The sequence below is a fragment of the Brassica oleracea genome, chromosome C1, assembly GCF_000695525.1.
Source record: "Brassica oleracea var. oleracea cultivar TO1000 chromosome C1, BOL, whole genome shotgun sequence".
NCBI lineage: Eukaryota > Viridiplantae > Streptophyta > Magnoliopsida > Brassicales > Brassicaceae > Brassica > Brassica oleracea.
The window spans coordinates 17782634-17789939 of record NC_027748.1 but is presented as its reverse complement, the minus strand read 5'-3'; the positions used below and the strand labels follow the sequence as shown (position 1 = coordinate 17789939).

Here is a 7306-nt window from a genome sequence, read left to right as displayed (position 1 = left end):
CCGATAAAGACGATCGTTGGAGTTTAACTGTGGCGACTAGGAGTTCCCTAGCGGCCTTTTGATCTCCTCGCAGTGTTTTGATTTTTCCGTCCGTACCGGGGAACTTGACGCACTGGTGATAAGTAGATGGAATGGCCTGCATTGAGTGTATCCAGGGGGTTCCGAGTATGGCGTGGTAAGGGGCCTTCGTGCTTACGACGGCAAACTTGACAGTCCGAGTGACTCCACATGCGCGTACCGGAAGGCGGATTGTTCCCAGTATTGTTTCGGAGGATCCGTTGAAGCCGGTTAATGTTCTGGAGGATGGTTTGATGTCATCGAGATCGACTCCCATCTTCTGCAGGGTTCCTCGAAAAATGAGGTCGACGGAACTTCATGTATCGATGAGGACCTTGGTGACGTCGTACTCCCCAATTCCAAGAACTACAAGAAGAGGATCATTGTGGGGTACATGAATCCCCTCAGCGTCATCCGGTGAAAAGGTTATCGGAGGGTGATTTAGCGGCCTAGTCGTCCATCTCTGCGAAGTCGCGACCTGCCGACGGTAATCCTTGACGGAGCGAACAGAGTTGCCGCAAGGAGGAGAACCGCCCATGATGACATTTAGTTGACGTCGCGTTTGGACCTGCTTGGAATCTAAGAATGCGCGTAAATCGATTGGTACGCTGCTATCGTTTTTTGATAACGGAGTATCGTTGCTTGACATCTTAGTTTGCTCCAAACGTCTCCGGAGGTCAGTGGGCTTAGAACAGTTGAGGCGGATTCGGAAATCGCATGCTCCTGCGTTGAGTTAATCCCTAAGGTCGCCGTTCGGGCGTTCTTTGGGATCGGGGTCAACTGCCGAGATACGCCGCGACTTCTGTGCATTCAACGTTGTTCGGAGATCATTGCGCGTGGAGCTGTTGCTGTTTTCGGATTCAAACTTTCGTTTCAGAACATCTCTCAAATCTTCGAGTACAGGTGTGTCATCGTTCTCATCGTCCGACGACAAGTTTTGCTGGGAAAGTATGACCTCAATGCATCTGCGGTTAGCTGGTTGCTCTTCGTCAGCCGAGGAGTCTGCCTCGCCATTACTCTTCGGGGCATCCTCCTCGTCATCTCGTTGTTGAGTTTCGCTATGTCGACTTTTGCCTGTAGCTTTGCGCTGGGCTCTCCTTTCTTTATTCTTGCTCCAGCTCTTGCCGTTCTTTGGCTTAGCCTTTAGTGGTTCGAACTTGAAGTCGCCACTTGCTAAGGATGAGAGGTAGTGCGCATAGAGTGACTTGCACTTTGTCCTATCGTGCCCTTTGACATCGTGATACTTGCAGTGTTTGGTGAGATCGATGGTTCTGGAAGGTCCTGCCGCTGAACCTGCTGCTGTTGTAGTCTGGGTCGAGCAAACGGCGTCGACTGGTTTGTCGGACGAATCGAGCTCCCTTACCCATTTGTTCCATCCTTCTCCGCGGACTACGAGAGTTGAAACCGGCACGTTGTTCTCATTGACGACATACATGTATCCGTCTTTGCGGCCATTTTTGTCGATTGGAGCATGTTGGCGCGGTTCTTATCGCGTGCTGGCGTTTTTAGCCGCTAGAACTTTGGATGCGTTCATTTTGCTGAGAATGGCGTTAGTATCTTCTTTCATTTGGATGAAATTGTCAGATCGCGCGATAGCGTCTTGGAGCGACGTAGTTGGGTTTTGGTATAAATCCTCTCAGAATTTAGAACGAACCCACAACGTGTTCCGCAGGGCGTCGCTGGAATACCGTCTGGAATTTCAATCCTCGAGACAACAGCTTTGAACTTCTCCATATAGTCGCGGAGGCTCTGGTCTTTGGTTTGGTTGAGATTCCACAAGCTAGAGGCGGTAGCGCTACGCTTGGTAAACATAATGTAAGTCTTGAGAAAAGCTGCTGACAAGTCGCGGAAGCTTCTGATAGAGTTTTCTTCTAATTGAGAAAACCAGGTTAGGGCTTGCTCGTGGAGAGTTTCGACGAACAGTTGGCAGTAGCCTGCGTCCCTTTCTTCGTCGGGGAGTCGAGCCCATGCCATTGCGATGTTGAAAGCCGTCATGTGTTCCACTGGGTCTCCGCCGGGTTTGTACTCGGGTAAGCGCAGCTTCTCTATCTTTCCGAGTTGCACACTGGTCAGAGCGCTAGTAAAAGGAGTGCGTGATGTTGCGGCGAGGAACAGTCGACTAAGATGAAAGAAGTCAGAAATGGGATGGCTAAAGACGTTTTATTTAGATTTGGTCTGAAGGGTTACAAGAGTGACAAGAAGATGAAAGAGCAACAAGATCGAAGAGTAACGAGATCAAAGAGATAGCCTAAAACCCTAGATCTAGCCGCTCAGTCTGTTCAATGGTCCAAAAGTCCCTATCTTGTTGCTTCTCCTTCCCTTTTTATAGGACTCATGCCCCTGATGCCCTAATTTCGTACCTCTTTGGGCCTTGGTGCGAGAGGCCGGGTACACGGGCCTGGACAAGGCTCTCTCCAAGCCAGGCACTTTTGGTCGACTTACTCGACCGGCTAAAAGTACTCTAAGGCCAAACCGATGGATTTAGCCGCCGAGCCGAGCAAATCGATCCGACTTACTGGATTAGGGCTTGTTATTCGATGGGCCTTGTGGAGGGGTGTAATTCATCTCCTACACTCACCAATTGGATCCTTGGCTCTAGCGTCCTGCAATATTTCTGAATTTTCAAAGTTTCTACAAAGGCAAACCAGTTTGTTTTATTTAGATATTTCTAACAATTAAATAAAAGGGCAAGTGCCAGAGTGGTTATGGAGTCTCCCAGGACTGGAGTATGTAGACGTTTCTCGGAATTCATTCAGTGGTTTTGATGGAGCAACGGATGTTATTCAAAGAAATGAGATATATATGCTGGATATAAGTTCAAACACTTTCAAGAATCCATTTCCTTTGTTACCAAAATCTGTTATATATTTTTCAGCTTCTGATAATCAGTTTTCAGGAGAGATTCCGAAGGTAATATGCGAGCTGGATTCTCTTGGCAAACTTATTTTATCCAACAACAACTTCAGCGGTTCTATACCTCGGTGTTTTGAGAATTTCAATACTAAGCTTACAGTCTTGCATCTTCAGAATAACAGCCTCTCTGGTAATTTTCCGGAGGAATCTGTCAGTGTTGGCTTGGTTTCACTTGATGTTAGTCATAACCAGTTATCAGGAGAACTTCCCAAGTCTCTGATTAATTGCACTTACCTCCAGTTTCTAAACGTTGAAGACAACATGTTCAATGACACGTTTCCTTTCTGGTTGAGAGTGTTGCCTGGTTTGCAGTTTCTTGTCCTTCGTTCTCACGAGTTCCATGGGCCAATATTTTCCCCAGAGGGTTCTTTGAGTTTCCCTAAGCTGCGAATCTTTGACATTTCTAAAAATCTCTTCACTGGTGTATACACTCCAGATAATAAACAGCAAAGGTTTATAGGAGTTAGCTTTTCAAACTATAGTAAGTCAGTGGTTCTGACTAACACAGGTTCAAAGATGGAATTGCTCGGTATTAGTTTTAATATCTACAAAACCATCGATGTCTCAGAAAACAGATTCGAAGGAGAAATCCCCAAATCCATCAGTTTACTCAAGGAACTAATTGTGCTCAACATGTCAAGCAACGCTTTCGTAGGCCATATTCCACCATATTTGTCCAACATGACCAATCTCCAGTCACTAGATCTATCCAGAAACAGATTATCAGGAAAAATCCCACTGGAGCTCGAGAAACTCGCGTTTCTGGCGTGGATGAACTTCTCTTACAACATGCTCGAAGGTCCAATACCACAAGGCACTCAGATTCAAAGCCAGAATAGCTCTTCATTCGTACATAATCTCGGGCTATGCGGTGCTCCTCTCCAAAAGACCTGCAGTGGAGAAGAAGAAGAAACAAGAAAGGAGGATCAAGAGGAAGAAGAAAATTATCAAGTATTGAGCGGAATTGTGGCTGCAACAGCTTATGTACCTGGTGTATTCTGTGGATTGGTCATTGGCCACATTCTGATTTCCTATAGACAAGACTGGTTCAAGAAGATCTTTAAATGTATTGCTTAAATATAAGCATCAGTTGTGACTTGTGTGATGATGATATCTACTATGTTATACTCGGCTCCGTGTCGTTTTCAAATTACTACCGTAAGGTCGTAAAGGATTCTCTTTCGTTGTTTTGTTTTACCTAGTTTCCTCTTTTTTCGTTTCTATTTGTTGTGTCTCTGAATTCTTGTCGCAGGGACACCGCCCGTAGGAATACCATGCATCTCCATTTCTGTTGCGACCTAACTGTATGTTCAAGAATGTCAATCACTGGGCCATTCTCACTAGTCAGTAATCACTTTCCAACACCTACATATGTAACTGAGGATCCATCTTATAAACTAAGTACTAGTAAATCAAGCTATAAAAACTTGTTACTTTGTAAACACGACACGAGCATTGATAGTTACAACTCGTAAATAAGAAATACACAAAAAGGGAAGAAGGCTAAGTGTAACCACCCATAACTAATGGACCATCCACGTCCGTTTACTCGGCTCGTGGGTCTCATTCCGTTCCGTGTGCAACAGCCGGTGCGTTAATTTTTTAAGGTTGGAAAGTATTTGTTGGGGGTGGATTTACATCTTCCCTCAACGCCCATTAGATATTGAATTAGACTCATTTTACTATGAAGCTCTAGCTTCTTACTTGTATAAATAGAGACACACATCTATTTATCAAAGGATCTCATCTTCTCCATTTTATACCTAGAACACTTCTTACAAAGAGTTTATGAATTCTTAGATTTAATTTACACTTGTAATCATACATGTAATACAATCTTTGATCAATAAACTCTTTTTGATGTTCATTTTCCATTTGATTTCTATGTTGATTTCTCCTAAGCCTCAAGAATTTAAGAAATCTATTTCTTAAATTCTTCATTGTATGAATCCGACAAACACACCGTTTTCGGTTCAAACAGTTGGCGCTAGAAGGAGGGGGCCAAAGAGAACTATCTTCAAAGCATATCAAACTTGTAAAAACCCTAGATTTAGATTAAAAAAAATCAAAATCGACTCTTTCTTCTTCCATTCCAACGGATAGAAGATCGGAAAAAGAGACGAAAAGGGGCTAGCGAGACAGGAGACGAGGACGTCGATACCTAGGCCGAGACTCTCCATGGATTGCTCGAGTAAAGCTAAATCGACGACGTCTGAAGAAGAAGACGATGTCGGAGCGGTCTCGAGAGATGAAACTGGTTTGATTCTCGCTCTCGTGATCCTAAGATTCTTAGACGTCCGGATCCATCCAAAGGACGCGACAGCAAATCCAGAATCACGGCGAAGGCGAAGTCGTGGTTCACGGCGAGAAAGACGTGGGTTTGCTCCGGTGTTTCTCTGGGAGGGAGATCAAAAAGTCGATGACTTTACGCGTCTCCGGTCCACAATCGCAGTAGTCGCCGAGGAAGATGACGAGGGCTGAGGTGAATTGTGATGATTTGCGGATTGGAGATCGAGCCATAGGAGTCCTCGGGGAGAAGGTCGGTGGTGCTGCTTCAGTCTCAATCCGCCGGTGAAGCTTTTTGGGACTGCTCGAACTTCTTTCCAAGTCCATGAAACACGACTTTCCAGATGCGTTAAGGTAGACTGAGCCAAAGTCTTGGACTTTCATTGACCTCGTGGCTACAAGAAGAGGACGATGACAGAGATTGACTGCAACATCCCTGATACAGAACGTTGAGAAGAACGATCAGAACCACTTGGATGCCATTGATAGATATGTCAACAGCTCTGAGATTCCTCAGGAGCTGATCAACACAAGGAACGGGAATGAAGCTTTCTCATGAAGCTTTGCTGTTGATACCGCCAAAGTTCGAAACTTTTGTCGATAGTCTTCAGATTTGTTCTCAACAAAGCTCAAGACCTTATCTCGGCGACAAAGGCTATCTTGTCACAATCCTACCATCTCGTCACGAGCTCTCCATCGACTCGTCAAAGCTGAAGACTCGTTCTCGGTGAAGACATGTTCTCGTCAGAGATCAAAACTTGTTCTCGGCAGAATTATGGACTTGATCTCGGAATCTGGTTCTCATGAATGAAGAACTCATCAAATCTGATTTTGCCGACAAGAAGGCTGGGCGGTTCGTGCTCCATCAGTGACAACGACTTAAAGCTCCATCAAGATTAAGAAGCTTGAACTTGACATCTCTATACGGTTGTGGTCTTGCCTTGGAAGCATGAGACACGGCTTTACCCACATCTCTATATGTCACCACACTTCCATAAAGCTCTTGCTTCTACCTCACGCGTCATGACCGTCTGCGTCTCTTCACCAAGTTGGAGGCCTCTCGTCCACTTCTTCGTCAAGTGCTGATCAAGAGCTCCCTTCTCGATCCAAGAATTCGTGCAATCTTGGCAAAAGTGATGTGACAAGGAAAAATCAAGAAGACTTCGATGCTCTCATCTCCGAACTCTGCTAAGGACGCAAACTTCATAGCATAGAGCTCTTGCTTCTTCACCAAGCAAGCTCTACCAATTGACAAGATAAGTTTTCCTAACAACCTTATAAAATCATTATTATCCTTACGGATTTACAAGCTTTAAGGTGTAGTCAAGTTATAGTTTGCTTCTTTAATAATTTATTATCTAACCACGATAATAAAATATTTAAAGAAGCGATAATGATTGTTACAGCGTATTGACTTATGTTCAAAGTCATTGTATTTGATTATATCAATGTTGATGACATGTGGTTGCTAATAAGACTTAATTTTCTTGAAACTTTGTCCATCTCCTCGCACTGGTCTTTGCATGATCTTGCCGCAAACCATCTCGAGATCATAGGCAGAATGCCTTCTCGTTTCACCGCAAGAAGCTCAAAACCTGATCTTGGCGACAAAGGATAGTCCGTCAGCCACTTTCTGGACATCACGTACTCATGACAAGCTGCGGATTGACAAGGCATGACGAGCGTACTCCGTCAGTTTCGGTTCGATCTCGGTAGTCTCGGTTTGATCTCACAAACATCTTACATGCCGACTGCACCAGTCACGGCAACATGCGGATCAATAAGACGACTCGACCTGTTGATTTCATTACTCCATCTACACATGGATTGCATCAATGCTGCGAAGACATGTCCACCGTGGTGACTTGATTGTGACGGTCCGTCCATGGTGGTACGTTCATAATGATATCTATGGCGACTTGTCCTTGGTAGTTAGTCGATCGACGCTTCATCCATGGCAACTTGCTCTGGTGGTTCAGAACACTGTCATCACAGATCGTTCAACGCAACCATCCCGGAGTAAGAAGTCTGATCGGAATCAGAAGTATGT

General features: G+C 44.9%; 1 pseudogene; it reads left to right on the top strand.

The window, feature by feature from the left end:
* Window positions 1-4047, top strand: part of LOC106333667 — a 28565-nt pseudogene extending 24518 nt beyond the window's left edge.
* Window positions 4048-7306: the final 3259 nt, after the last annotated feature.